The sequence below is a fragment of the Spermophilus citellus genome (genome assembly GCF_964194105.1).
Source record: "Spermophilus citellus genome assembly, chromosome: 13".
NCBI classification, from domain to species: Eukaryota; Metazoa; Chordata; class Mammalia; order Rodentia; family Sciuridae; genus Spermophilus; species Spermophilus citellus.
Window position 1 is genome coordinate 104611469 of NC_138193.1, and position 26602 is coordinate 104638070.

Genomic DNA, 26602 nt, shown 5'->3' on the forward strand with positions numbered 1-26602 from the left:
TATGATTCCTCTGACCATGGCAGCTCTGGAAAGCTCGGTATCCTAGTTCTTTGGGAGAACGGAATTAATGGTACCTCACAAGAAGTTTCTGAGGACAAATCTATAAAATTCACATGCTATGCCTGGCAGATCTGATTTACTTAATAAGTGAAAGCTCCCTATTTTTTTTTTCCATGATTTGTTTTTCTGCACAGAAGAGTGGCCATTCAAATATACGGCAGCCAGACATATCCCATAAGAAATGGCAGTCCTGGGAGGACAGTCCATGTCTGTTACTGTGTTTTTCCTCAAACATGGAGAGAAAGTCCTACTGGCTGTCGTGGAAAAGTAGAGCCCACCCACCGCTGTGTCCATGGGTCACGGTATTCCATAACAATATTTTTCTGATGACAAACAAGAAGAACCACCCCACCACATGCCTGAGGTGGACTGTTTTGCTAATTTAGCTCCTTGTGGTAAAACTACAAAAACAGCACTCTGGATCAAGTGCCACCTCCCTTTCTGACAGTCTGTTTAAAAAATAAGGCTTCCCATTCAGGGTTAATGACCACTTGTTTGAGAAGTCAGCCTGCCCATGGGGCTGCTTTTTAGAAAATTCCAAAGGTCAGAGAGTCAGAGCTGTGTTCCAATCTGGATTCTACCCCCAAACTGCTGATCCTTGAATGAGGCTATTTTCTTCTCTGAGGACTTCCACTTCCCCCCAAGGAGAAAATGAAAGAATTGGTTAAGATTATCTCATAGATGTTACCCAGTCCTGGTCATTTCTGATCCTGTGACTCTCTCTGCCCTTCTTAAAAAAAAAGTGTTGTGACCAGAGGAGGACAGGGGTTGCGTCTCATAGTAACATCACTTGTATTCCCCTGTGGCAGGGTATCGCTCCATTAAGGACTCCAGGGAGCCACTCCTGATTTGGGAAGCCCCACCTGCCGAGGCCTGACAGCTGCTCAGCTGATTCGTCCCATCAGCCTGGCTTGGTGAATCGGAGTCACAGGAGAGATTTCCAGGTAATTAACCACTGGCTTTCATTTTAGCAGACAACACTGTGACAGCCAACGTGTTCATGGAGGCTGGGTGTCACATGCATGCTTATATGAACACCTGAAAGTACGAAGGGTGGTCATCTCACCAGATTTGTCATCTTTGATTAGAAGCTGTGCTTCCCAACACCACATACATCTAAAGAAAAACAAAGAGGATGTAAATAATAATTGGCATGCATTTTGAAGAGGCTGTCATTTGGAGTGGTCAGAGGACTCTGAGTTCTTCAGCTGTATTCTCAGTGGGATTTTGTACTATTTTCAGTCTTTTGGGTGTTCAGGCATGAAACACAGGGGGACTTGTAGGGTAAGAGCTGACTGGAGCCATAGTTGTGATGACTTTGTCATGTACTGTCTGTGCAAGATTGAACTTGACCACCCTTAAGGTGCCTTTCTGCCCCTCTGGGCCAACCAAATTTAGACAAGCAGGAGAAGAAGTCCTTTAGCAGCCAACCCAAGACAGGGCTTAGGTCTCATGTGAGAGACCTGACTTGCACCGCACTTGCTATGACATTTTTAGACACAATTTCAGTTCATGAAGTTATTACCCAAGAGCCCCTGTGACGGACAGGCTGTGGCTCTCTGCCCCCCATCACCCTCCTCCTGAGACCAGCACACTGGCTGTCTCTGGTTACCCCTCTCCTCTCTCAGCTCCCCGCAACCAGTCAGAGACATTTTTCTTCTTATGTGCAAGGACATGGTCCCATCTGCTTGAACTTCTTCATTGGTTTTGCACCTGATGTGGGCTGACAGCTCTCCGGTCAGGTTTGTTGAGGGTTCAGCTCTCTGGGCTCTGGCATGTTAACCTGTCTCCCTCAGGCAGACCCCAGGGCCCACAATGCCAATGTCAGGACGCATGTAGGAAATGCCCAGGCATATGCCACATACCTCTCCTTGTTTATTGGCTGCTGGTTCTACCTGCTCCAGTCTTCTGTCCCAAAGCTCTTTTTCAGTGACGATCTTGAGTTTCCTTGAAAGTTAAAACCTGAAACATTTCATGAAGCTGAGCTAGGACAGAAGGTAGGCCAAGGTGACTTCTAAAGCATCTTCCACTCCTGACTTCCCAGACTCTTTAGCTTGAGACTCGCCCCTTATACCCGATTCCCCTTCTTGGGTGAACAGGGTGAGCTCCTGTTCTCTCCCGTTCTTCCTCTTGTGGTTCTTTCTCTACAGTGGTCTGTTAGCTCTGGCTTCATTCAAAAGAAGAAGAGCTTTTGCAACTAGATCTGACTTCACACTCAGCTCTGCTATTTATTGGCTCAGTGGTCTTGCTGAGATTGTTCCGTGTCCCCACCTAGAAGCTGGTGGACAGTACATTCTGTGTTTTAGGCTGGTGGGGAGGGTTAAAGGAGATCCTGAAGTAGCGTGGTTTGTTGCTTCTAGTAAACCACAGAAAATGTTGTTCCTTTCCCCACCCAGCTTTTATAGAGTGACTTAGACACACCTCTGATCCCATACTGGATTCCATTAGAACCTTGTGCCTAGAATCTTGGGAGTGGGACTTGTCCACAATAACATTAAGTCCCAGCCTGTTAAAGGAGAGAGAAGGTGTCACCAGGCTTTGATTTCGGAGCTTGCCCTCCTTAGAGCCTTCCTGCTCCAGGGTTTTAACCGGAGTGCCCTTATCAGGTCACTGGTCTTCTGTCATTGTCAACTTCAGGACCCACACTCTGCTTGCCCTGACTCTATACTTGGTCCACTGGGGTGTTGGTCGAGAGCTAACTCCCTTTCCACAGGTTTGCTTTGAACCGGCATAGTTCCAAGGCCCAGCGGAGGAGGTCAGTTGACCTGGGGCAGGTGTCCTGGTCTGGGACTCAGTAGACAGGTCAGTTCAAGCACCTTCTCATTGGGGCCTTCCTCCTTGTTTGTTCGTTCTCCAGGGCATCGTCCATCTGGTCATGGAGCACGGGTTTATGGCACCTGACATGTTCTGCTTGGTGCTGGGGATTCAGAACAGAACAAAACAAAGTTTCTGTTCTCAGGGAGCTGTGTCCACATAGGATCAGGGATCACCAGCAAGTAGTAGACATAGCTATATTACAGTAGGCAGTGGTCAGTGCTGTGGAAAAAAAGTCAAGCAGACAAAAATAAATGAATAAGGCCAGGCCAGGGAGCTAGGGAGTTGGGTAACTGGGCATGGTTGTGTTGGCTAGGGTACCCATTTGAGCAGATCTGAGGAATGTGAGGGACAAGGTGAGAAGGAATCCTGGGACCAAGGTTCTAAGGGAGAGTTCTTGGCCTTGGTGAAATGGAAAGAAGCCCATGGCAGCAGACCAGAAGGGACAAGGGGACGGTGGAAGGAGGAGAGGACAGGAAGGAGTGGGCAGATGGTACAGGGCCTTGAGGGCCTCTGTAAGGACTCAGGTGTTTATGTTCTGGTTGGCTTTTCTTTCCAGAGATTCTGTCCTTCCTCTCTCCTCCCCAGAGCATCGTAAAGACTCAGTTCTTAAAGCATCTGATGAACATGGTTGCTCTTACCCAATGGTGCATGAGTCGTTCATTCAGCAACCTTTATTGGTCCCTGGCTGCTGGACTCTGGAGACGAATGAGTCTTGGCCCAGTGCTTAGGATCTGGCCTGGTGCTTATTCAAAGCTCCTTGGAGAAGTTCATCAATAAATTAGTTCGAAGCAGTTGTCCTCATCTGATCACCGTAGAACCAATTTGCTAGAGTAGAAATCTTCCACTGGAACCTCCCGCAGGTCATTTCCACCCTTTCTTTTGGAATTCAGTTACATAAGAGAGCTAAGGCTTGCCTTAAGGGTAGATGGAGGATCAATTCATTCAGCAAACATTTGGGGGTGCCTCCTACACATCAGTGCTGGTGCCAAGTCCTGGAGATGAATGACTAGATTTCGCCCCTGCTCTTGAGTTGTTAATGATTTCACTGGGTGATGTGCCAGTGACCAAATGACACACACTTCTCAGTGGTAAGAATGGCTGGTCCCAGGGAGCCCTGAGGAGGAACTCCTGACGGGGAGCAGGGAAGCTCCCTGGGGACATGTTGTCTCCTGGTGGTTGTGCACTGGGAAGTGAGGGAGGTCTGAGACCAAGGGACTCCCAGAGAGGAAGCTGAAGGTGTCAGCAAGGGGCTCTGTTGGCCAAGCCAAGAGGTTTGAGCCTATGCCGAGGACAGCATAGATCAGTCAAACAGTTTTTAAGCAGAAGTGGATACCCTGAGAAGACTGGTGTTTGAGAACACAAAGGGCCTGATTTCATTTCCCTCCAGTTCCTTTAAATGCTCATTTTTCTCCTCTTCCCTGTGTTGAGATCCTAGTCCCCTCTGAAGGGGAATGGAGCAAGGTGGTTGTCAATAGTAGTGACAACCGTGGAGTGCCCCAGCCAGTGCCGAGCTGGCCAGGGTTTCACGTGTACACATTGTGGGAAAATGCTAGAACCTGAGCTTTTCTTCTGGTAGGAGGAGATGGCTGGCAAAAGCCCTGCTCTTCCAGGAGAATTGAGGGAGGTTAGGTCCTTCACATTTTCTTCCTGTCAGAAAACAAATGGGTGAATTCCACCTTTTCACCTTCTTTCCGTTCAATACTAAAAATAGGAGTTTTCTCTCTAAAAAGCACTTGTTCATTCTACAGACAATCCCTCAGTACCTTTCACATGCCAGATGCTGCTGAACCTGTGAGCGAGACAGATGAGACGCAGCCCAGTCCTCACAGAGGAGCTGATGGTCAGGATCACACAGCGGATGAGCGAGGTGGTGTGGACCCAGAGAGTCCCTGGAGCATGCTCTCTGTCCTGGGATGTCAGGGCCACCGAGCTGGGCATGGAAGGATGAGTAGGAGTTGGGAGCTGGAAGACAGACACTCCTGGTACAGAACTACACTCTATAAATAGGGGACAACACTCAGTCCTCTGTGATGGTGGTGAGGAGGAAGTAGCCAGAGAGCTCAGCAGGCGCAGATACTGCCCCAACTCTGCTGTTTAAAAATCCATTAGTCGGGCTGGGGATGTGGCTCAAGCAGTAGCGCGCTCGCCTGGCATGCGTGCGGCCCGGGTTCGATCCTCAGCACCACATACCAACAAAGATGTTGTATCCGCCGAGAACTAAAAAATAAAAATATTGAAAAAAAAAATCCATTAGTCGCCGCCTCCTCATCCTCCCACCCTGTTCCCAATAGTGACTAAAAAGAAGCAAATTGACTAATATGAGTTTGATCTCTTCTCTGACCCCATGGAGGTGTTAAGGAACAGAATAAGATAAGGGGGACCCAGAAACAAGTAGAAAGAGGAGGAGGAGGAATCCATATCCATCTTCCAGAAATGCTGATTAACAGCCTGGATTGCACTGTGGCTTCCTGGTGGCAAAGGCAGCTCCAGGAAAAACCAAGTCCGGCCCCCAGTGAAAACTACCTGCCCTCTGCCTTCCTCTTGGGAGGGTGCACAGCACACACACCTGCAGAGACACGTCTCTGATTGTGCATACACACATGCACACACCTGTATATATGTGAATGTGTTTATATGAACGTATCACTTTAGATTTACTCTATAATCTAGCACAGAGCCTGCTGTAATTGACCTTCCACCCTGGCTGGCTCCTCACATAGAACTCCCAGATGCACATGGGGCAGAGCAGAGGCATCCGGCTGGAGTCTGAAGGCTCTTGTCTGGAAGCCCTCTGAATGCAGAGGGGACAGGGAACCCCAACCTTACAAGGAAGCTGGTTCTAGTTCAGGCCTGGTGCAGCTCTCCCTGGATACAGAGTCATCTCTAAGCCCAAGACATGCCTTCCCCTTCCTTCTCCCCTTCCATCCTGAGGGCAGGACCAGTTGCTCTCTCCATAGCCAGAACCATCTGGTCTCTTGCTCTTGGGAACCTCTTAGTGCCTCTGTTGGGCTGGCCTGGGGGAACGACCCAGGACCTGGGTTTCTTCTCCTCTCTCTAAGGAAGGACCTCAACTGGAACTTTCTCTTACGCCCTCTGAACCCAGGGGAAGGAAGCATTTCCTTTCATGTAAAGTGAACTTCACAAAGATTTTTTACAAGAGGAAGAGAAGATGTAGGGAAGAGGGGGTGGCCTAGAGAAAGGGTAGCACAGTCCTCAAGGGCTGCAGCATCTTCTCTGGTTTCCCCACGCTCTCCCTTCTGATCTGCCCTCCTGTAGACCATTTGCCCTCAGGAAAGGAGGCAGGAAGGAAGCAGAAAAAAAAAAGAGAAAGATAGTCAGAAAATAAGGCTCTTCTGGGAGCCCCAGGTGCATGCAATCCCTGGGACACTCCTTTCTTTCAGGCCTCTGGCTTCCTGTGGCTCTTTGTTCTTGCTCTGGGCTGGAGACTCCGAGAACAAGCTTGGGGTATTCAGCCGAGCCCTGAGGGTGAGCTTGCCTTTCTCTGTTGGATTACCTAAGCTGCCAGCCCACTGGTCCCAGCATGGAGACTTCCCTGAACCTGGTAAGAAGAGACCCAGAGTTGGGACTTGGTGCAAACTGGCAGAGGAGTCATGCAGAATTGTCACAGCTGAGAGCAGCTTGGCCAGAGCCTCCTGTAAGGACAGGGTGCCCCTGGAAGGACCTCTTCCCAGCATGTTGGCTCTTTCTCCTCTTCTGTCCTGGAGCTTTGACTATGCTGCTAATCAAGGAGGAAGGGAGATCAGTTATCAGCCATAATGCGGATGTGAGGAGCCTGGATATTGGATGACATTTTCAGAGACAGCACCACACGAATCTAGTTATTTGAATCCTACACAACAAATATTGAGCATCTTAGTGCATCAGGCAAAATTAATTCAAAGTGTGGCCACTATACAATTCTGTGCAGTGTCTTTAGGAGCACAGCCTCTGGGGCCAGACTGCCTGGGTTTGACTCCTGCTGGCTGGTATATTGAGCATGTTCTAGAACCTCTCCATCTGACAGTTTCCTCATCTGTTTAATGAGAAACCAGACAGCGCCACCCTCACAGGTTACTGTGATTATTAGTTGAGTTAGTACTTGTGAGCGTCAGAATGGGGGCTGGCACATAGTAAGGACTCAATTTGCATTTGCTAGTTTTATTTTGACCTCCAGCCTCTGTTGAATTTTCCCTGCAAATGAGGTCCTGGGGTAAGGTGTGGTCCAGTCACTGAAAGCCTGCCTTATTCATCAGCTCCTGGGTGCAGAGTGAGTCTTAGATGGGCTTCCACAGCTGACATTAGCAAGAGTGATGTGCACTGGCATGTGATGCCATGTCTGCCATAGGGACAACCCAAGAAGGCCATTAGCAGACCAGAGCAGGGGCATTTTCTCATCAGGGAGGTTTGAAGAGGGCACAAAGAGGTCAAGAGTCAGCGTGGAATCAGGAGGCAGGGGAGGTGGCAGAGTTGACCTAAGGGACTCAGGCACAGGGTGCCATTATAAACGAGAAGGGGAATGTTTGATATTGATTGTTGGTGCTGGTGAGGGCAGGTATCCTGCTCCAAGTCTTCCCAGCGTCAATGCTTGCAAGCCTCAGGGGAGGTCCTGGTGTCAGAGGAAGAAGAGGAATTAGGAGGTGCAAGTGGAGGGTCCCCACTGCAGGGGACAGAGCCCGTCTCGCGGCTGCTTCCAGGCTGAGCGAGCACAGGCTTCCTCTGTGCACGGCCTGTGCAGGGCTGGCCCAGTCCCCTTGAAGGGCCCGACAAAGAACCGCTTGTTCTCCCCTGACATCAGACCTCACCCTCAGGATTTCTCTGTCCTTCTGGGGCAAGATCTCACACAGTGATAATAGAGCGCAAGGGAAGAGATGAATCAAGCGAAGACTGCCTCCGGCGTCACCATGCCAACGCACTGGCTGTGTGGAGGGTGGAACATGGCGCCTGCGGTGGGCACTTCTGCACCAGTTCACACTGGGCCAGGCCCCGGTGCTGAGCCGCTGGTACAGTTCAGAGAGTTGCTAGCTGCCTTGCCTGGTCAGTGAGCAACAAAATATTAGGGTCAGACTAATTAATTGCTGCAGACAAGGGGCTGATTCTTTTCTGTTTTGTTTTGATTTTTTGTGAGCATGCATTGCACTTAACCACCTGGATTTTCTGTTACAACAAAGATTTATATGGAGAGTTTTGCCTTGGAAATTTCATCCAAGCTTATTCAGAGGGAAATGAGAGATCATCTGGTCTACCTTCTATCTCATGCTTTTTTTCCTCCTGTGAGTAAACCGGGGCGAGGAGGGTGGAGGCAAGGTCGAGCATAGAAGGGGTGAAGGCTTTCTAGCCTCCTGGTCCAGGCTCAAGGGTGGAGACGCTGTGTGTAAAGACCTAGCACAAGGTCTGGCCCACATGGGGACTCCACAAATCCTATCCCTGGTTACATGATTTTTATGTGCCAAGTTGGATCAATTAAATAACCCATTTATTAGACACAATGGATATTAAACCAACATGAGGTCCTGGCCACTTCTAAAACAACCGTGCACTTGGGAGATATAGGATGAAAAGGGATTTGATGCTGGAACTTCAAATTCAAATTCATAGTCGAGTGTGGTGGTTCCCAAACTTGAAGCACCTGGGGCCTGCCGAACGGCTGGCCAGCCGACTCAGTAGGTCTGAGGTGGGGCTTGCAATTCTGCCTTGCTGACAAACACGCCTGACGTGCTGAGGGTGTCAAGAGCCCAGAAAGCTCAAAGAAAAGACAGCCATTTTTCACTTCATGGTTGGAAATAAATAAATTTTGGGAAATTCATTGCTGAAGCACCCTCAGGGGTAAGAGCGGCTCTTGCCTGTGCAGAGCACTGGAGACTCTACTGGAGACACCCAGGGGGTGTGACCTTGAGGGAGTTCCAGAATTTACTATGACACAGTTACCTTATCTGAAAAATTACTTTGCAGGAGGATTTGGGGGATTAGGAAAAGGCATCAGTGGGCTCAGCCCCCAGGGGGCTTTCTGGGAGAGTCAGCTGAAGAGGGATGAGGCACCCTGCCAAGGCTGCTGGACAGGTCACCCTGTCTCCCCACTCCCTCCTCAGTGGGTTTTCTATCCTGCATTGGGCTCTCAGAGGGAGTGAGCTCAGGAGCAGCTTGGGACCTGGTGTTGGACCAGCAACTTGCAAGTGGATTTAAGGAATAGCCCAGAGGGCACTGGGTCTGTCTGTGCAGCCTGCAAGCCCTGCAGAGGATGAAGGGCAAAGCTTTCCAAATTCCATCCTGTAGGGTGCAGACGCTAGCCTGGGATCCCGGGCTGCAGAGGAAGTTCAAGTCAGGATGGAGCATGGTCAAGTCATCATCAGCAGGGCTTCCCCACCCCCAGAAATTCAGAGATAAACTTTGGGAGTTTGTTTGCTTGGTTTGATTGTGGGTCTGGGTTTATTAATCTAAACAGGGAAGTTCCACTAGGACTTTGCTGCATCTACTTGTGTACTGCAAGTTTCCTGCAGGGCCTCCTCTGTGAAAGCAGCTCATATTTCTGTCTGCCTGTCTATCCAGGAGTGCAGGCTGAGGGTACGGGTGACCTGCTGAGGACTGCCCCCTCTCCTGCTTGGCAATTCCAGAGTATTTTCCAGATCTGAAATAAAATTTTAAATGGAGGCTGCACCACAGCAAACTACACAGACACACGTTCACATGCATTCATAAACTCTTCAACCTCTTTAGACATCACAGCTGGAATCTGGTTGGTCCAGGCACAAGACAGCCGTTTCCTTTGCTGGAAAAACGTGTCTTAAGAATAATTAGTCAAAGGAGCTTGAGAGGATAATTTTAAGCCCAATGGCTGAATCCATTATTTTTTTTTCTTTTCAAATGCATTGGCTCCATTTCTGGCAAACTGGTTATAAGATTAATGTTTTTGAAATGACTTTGAACGAGGGAGTGAGTTTGTCTACATGAAGCCAACATTGCTCACGATTGTGAGTTCAAACACTTTTTCCTGAGAGGAGTGTTCTTTAGTACAGATTCAGGACGTTAGGATGGATCTCTCTGCTTCTCTGTCTTTTGCTGACTTCTGCTTTTGTGCCAAGAACCTTCCTGACAAGGTCTGGCATTTTTCATGCGAGAGGATTATGCCCCTTAGTGGATGAAGGGCCTAACTGCAAGTGCTTTCACTGAAGCTCCATTTTAGCAGAAAAACTCAAGATAGGGACTCTGAAGACCCTGGAGGCAGGCCCCTGTGTTGGAGGGCCGTGGTGAGGATGAAATGAGAGACCTTTGTGTAGCACTTCACAGAGGCTGTGGGTGCAGGCTCCACCCTCGGGGGCTGGTTATCTGATCCTGAGCATTTTTGGCTGAAGTGGAGGCCTGGGTGGAAAGAGGTGAAGTTACCCTTTGAGTCTCTGGGACTTCAGTATCAGGGCCTCTGTATCAGCTCTGTCGTGTACTAGGAAAGGGGACTGAGAGTGCATGTCTTCACCATAAGAGGACCCTCCCTGCTGCCCCCTGCCCTGGAGAGGCAGCAGCAGACACCATTTCTGAAGCTCCAGGGCTCTCCCAGCTCACACATTCTCCCTGTATGCACATTTTTATTTCAATGAGCATCCACAGAATTTGTGTCCACTTCCACTTTGAGGAGGTGTCCGTTCTGCCTTTCCTGATGTGGAACTTCTCACAGCTCAGCCTTGTAAAGCCCACAGGCGGGACTAGAGATGAGCCCAGGGGTTTCTGGCCATCTCATCTGGATGGTGGGAAACAGGCTCTTCTCAAACCCTGCTCCATGTTCAGAAGTTTATTTGAGAATCATTGAGGACATCATTTGCTTTTCTAATGACTCAAGTTTTCTCTCTTTGAACTTTCTAGCATAGCATGGGATCCAGACAGCTTCTTCCCAGCCGACTCTAGCCGTCCAGCTATTAAGCAGGGTGTGACTGTGATAGAACAAGTTTCTTCCTTCCTCCCTTCCCACCCCTCATTCCTTCTTCCTTCCTTCCTGTTTCCTTTCTCCTTCCTTCTTTCTTTGCTCCTGTCCTGTCCTCTCCTTCCCTCTCCTGCACATCCTCCCTCCCCCTCCTTCCCTTTTTCTCTCTTTCTAAATGATTGTCCTTGACGACAAGGACCTCAAACAGGAGGCGTTTGGATCCAGCTGTGGCGCCACACCATTCCTCATCCACTCATTCTTTAATTTGTCCCCAAAAACATTCCCTGGACAGCCTGCTGCGGACACCGATGTAATGGAGTCCCAGTTCCTGTCCCGTCCCAGTCCCTGTCCTTCTAGAAGGAGAATCAGGCCAGAAAGCAGGAGTGGCTAGGAATGTGGGAATGTGCTGTGAGAGAGGACTGTGGGATTGACCCCAGAGGACAGAGGACAGAGCTGGGACAGGCATCAGGGCCTGCAGTGATCTCCTCAGAAGAGGTTTAATAGCCACATGGGAAAACTGGTCCGGACACTTCATCCTCACCAGAAGACCATCTGCCACCAGGTCTCACGGCCCAGCCTGCCTCCGCTGTTGTTCCAAGGACCCTCATCTCCACCTGCCCCACCCAGTGTGAGATCCCTGCAGAGCCAAAGGGAAGGGCCTGCGACTCCTCCTCGAAGCTCTTGGGCTTCATGGATGGCGGGCTTTTATAGGAGCATCTCCCTCTCCTCCATCCGACCCACAGCTCCCCTCTGCATGAAACCTCTCCAGATCATTCCAGCCCAGACGTGTCTCCTCCTCTTCTGCACCCCTTTCCCCAAACACTCTGCCTTTACCGAGGCTGTGGTCCACTCTGGAGCTGCCCGTCACAGTGGTCTTTGAACATGGCTTCTTGCTCTGACCAGCTGGTGCTCCCAGGCCACAGGGACCATGGTTCATGTAGCTGTAGTCTCTGTGAAGAGCAGGTTGTACAGCAGCTGTCCAACAGCTTTCTAGACTGTGTCAAGAATCATGTTAGGAATGGAGGGTGGAGCTCTGATTAAGACCTGCACTCAATGTGCCTGTGAATATTCTGTATTTTTTATAGAAATATATACAGGATAATATGCCATGTGCTGGGGTCTTAAGAAATGAGAAGTCAGGTCTGCCTTGGGTACAAATGAAAGGGCAAGGAGGGGTGTTGGATTTGGGTGGAAGCAAGGATCAGATGGATGAATTAAATGTGAGGTGAAATATAAGATCTATAACAGAGCAGAGCCAGTTCAGAATGATTTTTTTAATTAGACTTATAATTTCTAGAATTTTTGACAAAATTTATGACTTATTCCAACTGTAGTCTTCCATTCCTTAGGCAATGTTTGATAGGTTTCCAAAGCCTTGGAATCTGTATTAATAGCACCATTCAGTTTATATATATATATATATACACACACGCACGCACACACACACACACATACATATTGTAGTTAGACACAATATCTTTAGTTTATTTGTTTTTATGTGGTGCTGAGGATCAAACCCAGGGCTTCACACATGCTAGGCAAGTGCTCTACCACTGAGCCACAACCCCAGCACCCCCTTTTTAAATATATATATATATATATATATATATAATTATATATATATATATATATATATATATATATATATATATATATATAATTTTTTTTTTTAGTTTCATGGAATTTTTGTAAAAGCCAATGGACATGGCTTCAGTTTTTGGAAACTGTCCTCAAGCCAGTGCCTTAATATGACAGTTGGATGTTGTTACACTTTCAGTGAGACCTAGTTTGAACTCCTGGGCCTGGGAACGTGACAAGACCTCATTTGCTTCCAGAATTCCAAAGGGAAAGAATACGAGTTGCAGAAGGAGCACAGGAGACCTTTGGGTACTAGATTAAGCCAGGCTGTCCAGGTATTGGGCCTGCTGTGTTGCATACACGGAAATGACTTGTGGTGAGCATGGCAGACTTCTCATGACATTTTGTTCTAAATGGATAAAAGGACTTTAGAGCAACTTCTCTTGAGAGCAGTTTATCCATTCCACATGATTTCTGAATTACCACTTCTTCACAGAGATCAACTCTGGCACTCTGGGATGATGGCATGGCTCATTTTGACATAATATGGTACCCTCGGAGGCGCTGTCTTTCCTAAAAAACTAGAAATACAGGGGGTTTCTGGAAACAAGTCCACAGATGCCCTGTGGAAGGGCTACTGTTGTGCAGTTCTGTTTCTTCAATCCAGTGGGCATCTAGTTCCACATTAACTTAGCTCAAGGTCTAACATCAGGAGGCCTGAATTCAAACTTGGGAATTGTTGACGTTCTCCTTGGATAAAACCATGGCTTGTTGGAACAGGGAGTGTTTCCTTGATCAACCTGGTGCTGTTGGGTTACAGATGCTAAAGATGAGACTCGGGCTGGGGACTTCCCCGCAGAGCTTGTGACTCTGGCACTTGCTAGTGTTATAACCACTGGTGTCTTCTGTGTCCCTCAGGCCAGGGCCACACAAGAACCTTTTCTGACCTGCCCAAGGGCTAAGCCCCATTTATATGCCATAGGCTCTCGGCTCCTGCTTACTGGGCTGCAAGTTCCTAGATAATCAATAGCCAATATTTTCTGACTTTTTCTTCCTTTGCTGAGCCTCCCCAGCACACCTTCTGTTTATGGCTGTACACTGCCCCTCGTGAGGACCAGGCCTGCCGGTTGTGTATTTCCCTTCCCCTGGATCCACCACTTCTCTTCATTCTTGTCCACATGAGCCTCCTGTTACTTTTTTTAAATGCCGGATCCTGTTCTCACTCATCTAGGAAGCTTTGCCCCGCGTCACCTGCACAGATTTGCTCTTAGAAACCTGACACAGTGCTGCACAGTTCAAGGCCCAGCTGCTTAGTGGTTCCACAGGGCGACTGCTGCAGCACCGCCCTCCTGCCCTGACTCGAGACCACAGCCATGAGTTCTGTTTTCTGTTTGTGAAAGCATCTACTAATGGCTTTGGAGTACCAGATAAGCAAATGAGCCTGGTAGCTTAGAATGTGGGTTTTCTGTTTCTAGTCCCCATTCTTCTGGGTACTTACTCAGAAGAATGAGCAGCTTACTGGCAACATACTCAGCTTGCGTTAGTAAACCAGACACAAGAACAGTGCATGCATTTGGGAGGGTGATTTGTGGGTTGAATTTGACAATCTCTGAGGTGTTTAGCCCAGTGTCCACCACAGAACACATGCACACTCCATGGAAGCGGTTGGTATTATCCAGCTAAGTGAAGGATCAGTACTCATTCAATTCCATCGTTTTTTGGCTGTAGCTCAATACATATGAGCAGTGTGCTCTGTCTGCCAAAACTCTCAGCACCATCTTGGGCAGCACCAGTGGAGATGCAGGGTCCAGATGGAAGACCATGGAGGCCTGCTGCTCAGACCACACTGGTGCTGGAGTTGGTTCTGGATACCACACGATGCTAGAGGTGTCCTTAGAACAGAGAGAGAGAGAGAGAGAGAGAGAGAGAGAGAGAGAGAGCGAGCACACCCCTCATATCAGGAGGACCTCAGAACCTCCTCTCTCCTGGGAGATGGAGGAGGAAACCTGTTCTGTTTAAAGAGGGGGTGTTATAGGTGGCCACAGTGTCTTACCGAGTTTTCAATTATTCCCACTGTGTGTGTGTACACATGTGTATGTGGAGTTCCTCCTATGTGTCAGGCCCTGTTCTAGAAGTTGAGTGGTTACATCAATCAATGGTGATAGAGATCAAAAAGAGAACTATAGATTGGGGGTGAGGTGGCTGTGCTGAACATCGGCAGCCAGATCACAGCTCGGTTTCGATCAATGGAGTGGCCTTTTCTCCGTTTGAAAACATGCAGCTTGTCTGGGCATTTTTGCCAGCTCACCTGCAGCCTCAAGTTGAGCCTGTTGTGAGGTGAAGCCTGTCAGATGCCAGGAGGAACTGCGCCCGCAGGAACACGTGACGCTGCCTGTGCCAACACACAGCAGTGACACACACGTCTAAAGCCGAGATGACAACAGTGAGGGAGATGGCACCAGGAAGATGCGATCTTGGGTCAGCTCTCAACACCTGCCGCCCTGAACACAGTACCAATAGGCACTTGTTGGCTGCCTTTCCTGGTTCCAGAGGAACTCTGACAATACCCACCTACTGGAAGCCTGGGGGCAGGCACGCTCTGTATTTGATCAGTCAAATGAGTGCTGTAGACTTCCATCTGGAAATTAAAATCTGAGATGACCTGCTCAAGGTCCCAAAGCTAATAGGGTTTCTAGACTACATAAGGCCTTCCTACCACATTGTACTCTACAAAGTTTGAGCCTGGAATCTTGAGTGCTTTGTCATCAGTGTCCTGGGCATGCAGTTCTAGAGATGGCCAGCAGAGGGCATTATGCACTGGGTTTCTGCAGCCCACTGCCTGAAGCCATGTTGAATGAGCAAATGTCTGCACCCGACTCCATGAGATCTGAATGTCTCCTTGGCAGGAAATCCGCGAGGAGCACGACGGGGTTGTGCAAACAGCCTTACAATGTCTGCTTGTGTGTGTGCACTCGGCTTCTCCCATGTCGCCCACAATGCTGGGTTTTTTTTTTTTTTTTGGATAATGGGGCTCTGTGGACCCCTGCTCCTTGTCATGCAAAGGGAGTGACCTGTGTTTGTCATAAATGAGCTCTTGTATGATTAATAGCCATGTGAAGGAGCCCACAGCAGCTGTTGGGCACCCAGCTTCCCGTCTTCACTGACGTGGTGGTTTGCTTGGGCTCTCTTCCCCCACTCCAAAGCCACGGTGCAGAATATACTGCTGAAAGGAAAATGACTGTAGTTTTTTAAATGCCAGGCAGGGGGCGCAAGTAAGTAGTGTTACCTAGTCATGGGTGTGAGGATCCTGCCGCACACCAGATACCACCCTAGGTACTTTTTACATACATCCTCTGAATTATTAACAACAGAAATGGAAGTATTATGATTTGTGTTTTACCAACAAGGAAAACTTAGATTCTGAAGAATAGAATGACTCTTTCAAGGCCCCCAACGCTCATGCTGATTCCTTTTGATTCCTCATGATTCCTTTTTTTTCTTTTGGAATGGTGGACTCCATGATCCACACCCTCCTCCTTTGACGTGGCTGCCTATGAACTGAAATTCATGATTTTAGGTTACATGAGGGATTTCCATTCCTAGATTTCAGGGTCTTTATTGCACCTCCAGAAAATGTATCAGTCGGCAGGTGTATGTGTTTTTATCAGAAGGCTGATAAAAGTAGTGTAGGATCCTAAAACAAAAGGGTCAAAGCTCTCAGAAAAAAATGCCTAGATTTGGGGACAGGCTTATTTTCTTCACCTGTTCTTATCCACACCTGTTTTCTCAGTTTGTAGTTGACATCTTTGTGGCCACTGCCCAGCAGTTTATCCAGATTTGGGTTCCATTTCAGAGCACATTAATGAAGAGATTTGGCTCTGTGCTGGGAGCTAGGGTGGGGTGGGGAAGGGAGTAGCTGAATTGGTGACATTCTGCAAATGAGTAAGACATAGCTCTTCAAAGAATCGGCAGCAGAAAAGGCTGTTAATTATTCCCGGGGGTCGGGAAGGAGGTTCTGGGGAGGAAATGCTGTTTGGTTTTGTTGAAAGGCAGACAGGCCATCCACGGGTGGAGGGAGAAAGGGTATTCCAGGCCAAGGAGACACCAGTGAGAAAGTGGAAGCAGGAAGGAGGCGGAGGTGCTGGCAGGTTTGCGGTCTGTCTGAAGTACAGAGGAGCTTCAGCAGCCTGCTAGAAACTTGAAAGGGAGCATCAGGCCGGACTTTACAGCCTTGAATACCCCAATACCGAAGCATGTCTTCCTTCTGCCCTGCTGACTCCATGTGCTTCCGCGCGAGGTCTGACTCAGAAGCAGCCCAGCACCCAGGCAGCTCCAGGCATCCTACAACAAACTGTCCCTGTGACCGTCTTCTGGTCCCAGACTGATGTCCAGGATCTTCACGGTGGGCCTGGGCCTCCAGCCAGGGCTTCTGCTTTAAAACATTGGGTTTATTTGCAGTGAACGTAGTTTAAAACCAAAGTGACTGTTCCTTCAGAGACTGGGAACAAAGGCAGAGCCACACCTGTCTCTGGGATTTCAAGTGAGTTTGGGCACTTTGGACATGCTTGAAGCTGGAGATTTAATGGAGCATGCCAACTTCCCTTGGCCTCAAATTCTTCAGGATTTTAGCATGTGAAATGGCTTTGGTAATTTTTTTTTAATGCTTACAGAATTTTGACATCCCACATTCCCCAAATACATCTGAACTAGGAACTAATTCCCTAATGTGTTCACATGTCAATTCCAAAGATGCCTGTGGTACTCAGGTGGATCCCTGTTTAAGAAAACCAGGCATCTGAAAGCCATGGGCAGGTCAGGCTGTGGCCCAGGGACTTCTGGACTCCTCAGGGGGCCTTTCCTCCTCAGGATGCCTTTCAGTAGTACCTGAGCTCCCCGATGCCTTACCCTGGGTCATATTTCACCGCCTGACAAAGAACTGTGGGTGGAGGCAGAGGAACTGAAAGAACACATGTAAGCAGCAGCTGCCGATGGTGCAACAGCCAGGCAGAGAGAAGGAGAAAACATTGTAAAAACCGTATTGTAAGATAACAGGAACAGAAGAGGCTTAATTCACCAGCATTTATTTCATACATGAAATTCCTGTATGTCCTGATCCTGATGAATGATCTGAGGGGCCTAAATTGTCCCAGGTGGGAAGCGAGAGAGGGAGGAGGGTACTGACAATAAGGAATGACTGCAGGAGGGAGAAGGCCCAGAGAGGAAGAGGCGTGGAGGTGGGGGGCGTTACACTGAGAGGGCTCACTGGGGGAATCATCCAGAAGATGAGGCCGATGGAGGGATTGCAGATGGTGCCCAGGCTCCTGGGTGATATAATCAGATGAATGCGGATGCCTTTTGTCACACTGGGGAGGGTGGAAAGCGAGAGTGTTAGGGCCACCCCAAAATTGCTGTGCCTATGGGGAATTCATCCGGAGGTGTGGGCCTGCAGCTGAGGACAGTTGGTTTGCAAAATCCTCCGCAGATGGGTAGAATTTGGACACAGGAGGGTGTTGCCAGAGAGGGTGAGAGGGGGTTAAGAAAGAAACCCCGGACATGTGAAGGCTGTTGGAGGAAGTGGAGACCGAGGGCAGCACCTGCGGGGAGATGAGTCAGGAGACAGGTGAACAGGCATCTCATCTGGGGAGGGTCTGGTGAGGCCCCTCTTGCAGGTCCGCTCTCCCAGCAAGAGGGTCCTGACTGTCATTTTCGTAAACCACTGAGAAAGAAGAAAGTTTTTTTTTGTCACAAGAGCGGGCAGTCTGTCATCCTGTTCACTGGCTTCCGAGCAGCCCAAGCCCTAGGTGGCTTCAAGCGTGCCCTGCCATCGTCTAGACTGAAGCTCAGCCATCAAGACAGCCTGAGCCTCCTGCCCAACATAACACAGGGGCGAACGGCATTTCCGAAACAGGCGCCTGGTCTCTGGGCCCCTTGCTCTGCCTGGGCATCTCTTTCCCTTGGCAGTTCAGCAGGACCGGCCAGGGTGTGCGGGGACGTCAGCCTCCTAGGTAAGCAACCCGCATTCCAAGCAGTGTCCTCAGGATTTCACAAGTGAAAGTGAACAAATTCACTCAGAATTTCTCGGTGGTGGGCTGCTCCGGAGCCCAGCCCAGCCTGATTGCTTCCATACTCTGGCGTTTGAAATTGAGGGACATGTTGACTTTCTTTCTCTGAAAAAGGAACCTAATTTGCCCTCGTTTCTTGGAGACTTTTTGCTGCTGTAATGTTGGTGTTTATGAGAAAATCAGCTATGATGAGGTAATAGTCTATTTTAGAAAAACTGAACTCAGATATTGAAAGGGCTATTTTAAACCTGCACTTAATTGTTCAATTCCATAATGGTCTCTCGGTGTTTTTTTGGAGAATTCCCATGGATTACCTTACAACTGGACTCCAGCAGCTTGTATTCCGCAGAGAACACCAAAGCCCTTCTGAGGGACACCGTGGTATTAATGATCGATGAGAATATTCAAAGCGTTTTCCCATTTGAGTGCCATTACTTGTGGTGTTAAAACGTTTTGAAAACACATTTGAGCCATTAACTCATTTTTATTGTCAGATGAAAGTGCTTAATAGACTCACTCCACTGCAGTTTCCCTCCTTCATCTTGGAATGAAAACGTCTTTGGATTCTTGGCAGCACATTGGACCACGGAACAGAAAACCTCATGACTTCATCACAAAAGTGGCAGATGAGGACGGGGCCTTGCAGCCCACCCAGCCACTTGATATTGCTAATCTGGTTCAGTAAAGTCCGCGTCCTGGAACTGAGAAGATAAGCTGCTTCATTCCATTGGTCTGTCCCACCCCGCCCCCAACACCAAAAAGCAGCTAGTTGCCTCATTTTTAAGTGCGACTCTCTTTTAATTGAGAAGTGTTTTCTTAAAACTGCTTATTTTCCATCCTATACGACATAGGCTCACGGTTAACTAGAAGCTGGTAATTTGGTTTGCTTCTAATTCAAAACAGGTAGTGCAAAGGTTGTCTAAGTGGGTTCTGCAGGTACCAGGAGGAAGTATCCCTGAGCCGTGTGGATATGATTTGTCAGCTGGGTCCCTTTCTGTGGGGACAACATGCAGGACGCAAGCAAGCTAATGGTTCCTGGGAGGAACCAGAGGGGAGTGTCACTGACAGCGGCCACCATAGGGGCTTCCTCTCATGATCACTCCAACCTGAATCTTGTCTATCAGCCTCAGTACATTGGTATCATCACTCTCCCCGGATCACCTGCAGTCCCCAGAAACATGCCTGAAACCCAGACTGGACTGCTTTTCTCTGATCTGCTGGGGAAGTAGGAAGGGTTTCTCCAGCTCTCAAGGTTTGGGCCTGCAATGAACCAGCGATGCCCAGACCAACAGGAGAAAAGGCAGACAAACTTGCTATCATGCAGGTGCCCCCGAGTCACACAAGTGTGGAACTCGGAGAAGGACCAGGTATTTGAGCTTCAGTGCCCTCTTCACAGAGGAGCAGGAAGTGGGGTCTGTAGGGCATTTTGGAGAAAGAGTAAATGATTTTCATGGGAGCTAAATGGGCCTGAAGGACAGAATAGCCAGGACAGCATTCCCCAAGGCTGGGGTCCACTCTAGTCTTCCTTCCTGCAAGTTAATCCTCTGGCTGACCTGGCCCTAGGTAGAGGGGGATCTTGAGAGAAAGCCCCTTCCTTCACTTCAGGAGGGAAAGAGGGCTGAGAGACCGGGGTGTGGGGAAGGCCAGAGAGTCACTTCTCCTCCAGCAGCAAATGCACTCAACACGTCCAAGTGTCACACGTACCGTGAGGTATTGTTTCCTGATCCTCAGCAAATTGTGGAGCCCCCTTGTAGTTAGGAGATTCAACTTATGACAGAGCTAGGTGAGCAGGTCGCAGGTGCACTCATCTGGGAGAGAAGAACCCACGTCCCACTCAGCCTCCAACCCTGGGCACGTCACTGACTGTACAATCCTCAACTTCTGGATTCCATAAGCCAATCAAATTTCCAAGTAGACTGTGGGGACTTTGGATATAACCATCGGCCTCCCTCTGTAAGATAAAGGACCACACTGTGACATAGAAATGGCTGGCCACCTTTAACTTTCTAAGATTCATGAGGAAGCCATTGTTTTTCTCATTTGCTTTGGACTGGTGCTTGGGAACCGCCCGTCAGAGAAATCTTCAGGATTCTCTCCCAGTGCTTACTACAGGTGAGGCCCTGCTCTTAGTGCTATAGATGCAATGAGGTGTAAACAGCAGGACCCCATGTCCAGGGAGACATAGGGGGCAGCCTGTAATTACGGTATTTTCTGATGGGTGCCTTCGCAGAGTATACCCTGTGTGTTAAGTAAGCAGGGGTGGGCTTTGTTTTGGTTGGAATGGAGCAAAAGAGTAGGCAGGGCTCATGAGGTTCTTTCCAGACTTCCACAGCCATACTTGGAGGAACATGTGGGGAGGGTGGTTGCTGGTGCTGAGAGGTCAGGCCCTGCTCTGTCCTGTGTCAGCATCAGCAAGGTTCTGAATCCCTAAGATTAACTCTGCCTCTAAAAATAAGATACTGACAGCTTCTATTTCATATGGTTATTGTGAACATTAAAATATGATAATACTTGGGATGGTGTCGTTACTGTGGCCTGCAGGTCACGGAGAGTATTAGGCAGAAGAAGCCACATGTTCAAGGGCCCTGTGGCCCTAAGGAGGCAGTGAGGGAAGTGCAAGGTGTGTCCAGAGTGGATGAGGCAGGAATAGATGGAGAGAAAGCAGGGACAAAAGGTGAGCAGAGGACAGGCTTTCTGTGCCCAGGGTATGACTTTGCATGTACAGACCCTGCAGGCACCGGGGAGCGTTTTAGGAAAGGAATCAATTTTATGTTTAGAAAGATGGTGTCACCAGCAGCATGGAATGAGTGGGAGAGTGACAGGACTGGGTCAAGCTGTTGGCAGGACATGGGCAGGCTCTGCTGGGTCTGGATTGGGGTGGTCCAACCCAAGGTGAGAGAAGGGTGCACCACCACTAGGAACCAGCAGGGGGCTGCACTTGCTGGAGCCTGGGCACCCTGTGTTGGCATGCTCCAGCCAGAGCCTCCTGCCAGGGAGCAGGGACCCTCCAGAGACAATGGTTAGTTATTTTTTTTTTGGGGGGGGGGTAGAGAGAATTGAACCCAGGGGCACTTAACCACTGAGCCACATCCCCAGCCCTGTTTTATATTTTATTTAGAGACAGGGTCTCACTGAGTTACTGAGCACCTTGCTGAGTTACTGAGGCTGGCTTTGAACTCATGATCCTCCTGAGCCACCGTGATCACAGCCCTGCGTCACTGTGCCTGGCTGAGACAGTGGCTTTATGTCTTAAAGATGGATTTAATATGTCAGTAGGGTCAGTGTGGCTCTGAGAGCCAACACATGTCTCTCTCTGATTCCTTGGCTGTTAGTGTGCTGTAGATCCATGGACCAGTATTTGTGTGTTTTGTTTTTGTTTTTATAAATTAAAGCTTTAAAAAGAGTCTTCTAGTTCCTCTGCTGTGGGGTGCATTCTGATGAAATGTGGGAATGCGCTCAGACTACAGATCAGGAGTCCAGGAGCCATCTGGATGACCTAGGGAAGGACAGTTACTGTACCTGGTCATGGAGCTCCTGTCTATAAATGGGTCTAATAAAACCTCCCCTACCCATAATACATGCTTATGTTGAGGATAAACGTGGCCAACACATTTTTAGCAAAGATGTGATATTACAAATGTATGTTATTATTTATATAATGCATTGTCAATAAAAAAAAGTTGAGTGAACTAGTCTTTCTTAATCCCCAAAATGTTGAGTTATAAATCATCCAAGTCTGCTTTCTAAAAGTTCTTGCACCAGGGACACTAACTATCCTAGGATCTGGAAGGTACTTGCTGAAGGAAAAAGCTAACAAACTAACCCCTTCTGATAGAAGGATTGAGATTGTCATCTTGGACCTTAAGAAAAAAATATTAGAAAACAAAACCTGGTAGGGCTACTATTTTATTTATTTTCTTACCTTCTGCTCTTTGTTGTAGAAGGTGGTGGTGTTGACTTAGGAATTCTTCTTCCACTTAGTCATAGCTAAAAAAAATAAATCTTCTGGGTGTTTCTATAAGATCTTTAATCATGAAAACTGATCACTGAAATCTTGGTGTGCCTGGGCAAAGGTAATTATTCACATTGCTCTGCACCCTGAGCTTGTGTCCTTTGTTGTATCTTGTTCACAGAAAATAAAACCTTCCCTGCAAAAAACTCTCACATCTTTTTTAAACAAGGCCTGATTGCTTTCATTTGGCTTCATGCTCGGGGAATGCAGCTGATAGTATCATTTCATTTTTTTCATCCAAAATAAATAAAGTTCAAATAGTATGTGGGGGGGAGGGATATTAATTCTCTCCTCTTTTTGGAAATTGGAAATATTAGCAGAGGATGATTTTTTTTTTAGAGTCAGTGTTTCACCCAGTAGTGCAACAGCCTGGCCCGAACATGTGCCTTTGAGCCGAGAGCCAAAGCAGTGGTCACAGGAAATACCACGAGTACGTCCAAAAGTGTCACCCCGTGAAGATGGGTGCCTCCCTTGGCAGAATCGTGCCGGCAGCCTAAAGTGACGAGAGAAACACCCTCCGTCTGGACTCTGGAAAAGAAAAACAAAATTAAAGTCCTGTTTGGAAATAATCTTACAGCCTGGAGAAATAAACCTGCTTTGGGGGAACCTGTCCAGGCCCTGGCCTCGCTTCCTTCTCACTTCTCATGTCCCCCAGCTGCAGGCGCTCGCTCAGCACCCTGAGCTTGTGTCCTTCACTTCAGACTTCTGCAGTCTCCTCTTTTCTGAATTCAGCGACACACACTTCCCCATACCTGCCCTGAGTGTGCTCATGGAGAGCAGACCTTTAGGATCTGATGGAAGCTCTAAGACTGTCTCCCCAGAAAAGAGAGCAGATCTATCCAACAATGCAATGTCGTGCATGCCTTCTGGAAGACCGCTGGCTCTCTGACGTGCCCAGACGGGGGCTCTGGAGCTCCAGGTCCCCTCCTGTGCAGAACAGAGCATAAGCTGTGAGTTCCCCACCTTTCAGTGACACTCAGACTCTCTTCCACTCTCTTGTAATCTTTGGAGAGTGGTCGACCAGTCTGAATCTCCTGCTGTTCCACAGTGAAGATAATCATCGCTACTTGAAGGAAATGAAGTGTGGGGAAGCCCAGATGTGCTGCCAGGCGCACAGTGGGCCCTCGATACAGCGCTGATGAGCCTGTCTTTCATACATAATATGACAGCGGCCACTCTCTCCACTCTGGTATTTCACAGGTACTAGGTACATGCTGTCGTTCTCACATGTGGACATTCAGTGGACACCTTTGAGCACTTACTGTGTTTTAGGAGGTATTCTGTGCTTCCAGATAGATTCCGTTCTCAAAATAGTGCTGTGCTGGCTCCTACAGTCAGTGTACCTCAGCTGAGCCCTGAGACCGCGGCTCCCCTCAGGCAGCCCCAGTCCCATTAGAAGGCTGGCTGTCAGCCCTTGTCCTTTGGTATTTCCTTCCTTCCTTTCTTTCTACGAGGAATTGAACCCAGGGGCGCTTAACTACTAAGCCACATCCCCAGCCCTTTTTTTGTATTTTATTTCAATACAGGGTCATGCTGAGTGGCTCAGGGCCTTGCTGAGTTGCTGAGTCTGGCTTTGAATGTGTGATCCTCCTGCCTCAGTCTCCCAAGCCTCTGGGATTACAGGCACGTGCCACTGTTCCCGGTTTTCATTTCTTTTCAATAGACATATTTCATGAGCCACTTTGATTAGGTTTTCTTCGCTAGGTGATTGTATATTCCTTAAATGTGATACTATAGTTATGAAATGGGCACATATAAACACAGTTGTTTGGTTAAAAATTGTAGTTTTTTGTGATTGTTTGAACATTACAATAGAATCACCTCAGTATTCATATTTTTAGAAGCATTTGTTTACACTTGGGGTATCTTATTATCTGAATATCCTGACCTCTAATTATTACAAACTTGTGCAAATATTGTTTTTCTGAAAATCTAGTTTCCTTTCAAATGGATTTATGTTTTCCAATTAACTTCTATACTTAATTTTAATGAGTCTAAATCCTGTAATCACTTAACAATATATCTTTCTCTTATGCATATTTTGAGGCTGAAATTAAAAATATAACTAAAATACACTGTCTGGCATGTAGAAAAATCTCTTTCAGGTACTAACACCTGTCAGTACTTACCTGATTATAGCTTGGTGTGAAAGAGACACACATAAAGGATTATGGATCTTGGGAGAGCCAAAATGAAAGATTGAAAAACTGCAGCTCATATGATTCTGGGGATGTTGCATGTATTTCCTTGATTCCCTGAATATCTTAAACTGTCGGTGTGTGTTTCAATGTTGAGTAATTACAGCTGGTATTCGACAGCAGTTTACAGAATACATGGAGCTTGTATAGCATTTGTTCAGTCTTTGCAAGAGTTTCATGCAGATGAAATAATGTTCTAGTCCTGTTGTATGGATAAGGAATCAAGATTCACAGCCAAAATGACTTGCTCAGGAACAGCGGGGAGTTAGATTGCACCTCAGATTTGTGGGCTCTTTCAAGCACTCCTCTTTATGATCCTGCCCATCTGCTATGACAGTACACAGATTTTTGGATCTTTGGTTGGTCTTGTTATTCTGACCTGCTTTATGCTTTAGATTCTCAAGACTGTCTGTTCATCTTTATGGGTAAGTCTAGGCTGCAGTGCCGTGGGAAAAGAGGCCCAACTAATTGCTGAAGCCATCTTGCCAGAGCCCAAGGACCCAGATGTCTATGCACCTTCACTTTGGTGGAGAAGGGCTGGTGTCCAGAGAGTTCTGGGCCTGGGGAAAGACTGGCAGCTCTGAGAACAAAAGGCCATCCCAAGTGGCCATGGATAAGAGGACCACCTCCCAGTGTTGTTCTCCAAACAGGGAGCAGCGCAAGCAAGGGGGTCCAAGAGCCTCTGTTCAGTGCCCCATTTCCTCATGTGTACCTACCCAACTGGTGCATCTTTTCCTGTGTCTTCACCTGGTGACCAAGGCCTTGTACTCGGTCCTTGTCTGTGTCACACCCTCCCCACAGGAGGAAATTTAGATCTTGGAACATCAGGGACAACACTGTGACTGCATCAATTCCAGGGAGAACTTAACTAGGGATGACTTTGCATGGTGACAGAGGAGTCAGTTTGTGTTGAGGGCCACAGCCGAGTCGGGATGACGCGTGGCATTTTTGCCAGAAGTAGTGGTTGAGAGGTGACGCCAGCGAGCCATGAAGATGATGACTTTTGAGTTCTGGCGGAGTTCCCGTTGAGTTCCGGTTGAGCTCTCGCGGGGATTCCTGAAGAGTTCACGTTGGTTGGTGAAGTTCCGGTGGTGGGAGTTCCCGTTGGTGTGTGGTGTGTTCCTGGAGGAGCCGCGTGGGTGGCGTTCAGGAGAGTTCCTGGGGAGTGTGCTGGTGGAGTTTGGAAATAAAGTTTGTTCCTGCTTGAGTGGCTCGTGATTTGTGCCCAGCCAGACTGCGGCAAGTTTGTGTGTGTGTGTGTGTGTGGTGTGTGTGTGTGTGTTGCACATACGTGTGCACGTGTGTGCTGAAAGGAAACTTGACTGTTACTATATGAGCAACATACTAGTGTTAATTAGTCAACAAGCCTGTGACACCTTTCACCTCCTCTATGGATTCTATTGTATTTTAGTGTTTTTGCATCTACTTTTTTGTCATACTTCTCTCCTTCAAGTGGTCTTCCTGTCCCTCTTTTGTCATTGGGGAGACCTTACTATCCTTTGAACTTACTTAAGCAGCTTCTTTACCTATAAAACTGGTAAAGAATTGTCATTGTCTTATGAGACCTGGGTTAAGGTCTTCATGGGCACTCAGAGTTCTGGCTCGACTGCTGTGTGCCCTCTGACGTAAGTCCCCACAGCACAGAGAAGGGTGGCAAGTAGCTGACCTACATAGGACAGATAAACACAGGTCACAGTAGGAGGGTAGCCAGGAAGCTACTGATAGTATATTGAAGCCAGAGTCCCCAGCATTTCAGAGACCACCCTGGACTGCCAGGCGGCCCACTCTGCCACTGTTCAGCTGGGAAACCACTGCTGTGCCCACGGGATCTCTGTGATTCAGCTCGTGCTCAGATACAACTTCCTCTGCTCCTAGCTGGAGATGGGTTTTTGTCTTGACTCTTAACCTGCTGATGTTTGTGTTTTGAACACTAAACCTTGAAAGAGACCAGCTATTTTCTCCTTTGCTT

General features: G+C 48.2%; 1 protein-coding gene across 1 annotated transcript in view; it reads left to right on the forward strand.

The window, feature by feature from the left end:
* The window catches only part of CYRIA (CYFIP related Rac1 interactor A), a 100248-nt gene that overhangs the window by 40390 nt on the left and 33256 nt on the right, over window positions 1-26602 (forward strand). The window contains exon 2 of the mRNA XM_081264128.1: window positions 870-1004. The gene's annotated coding sequence lies outside the window, so the exon portion shown is untranslated. The remainder of the gene's footprint in view (window positions 1-869; window positions 1005-26602) is intronic.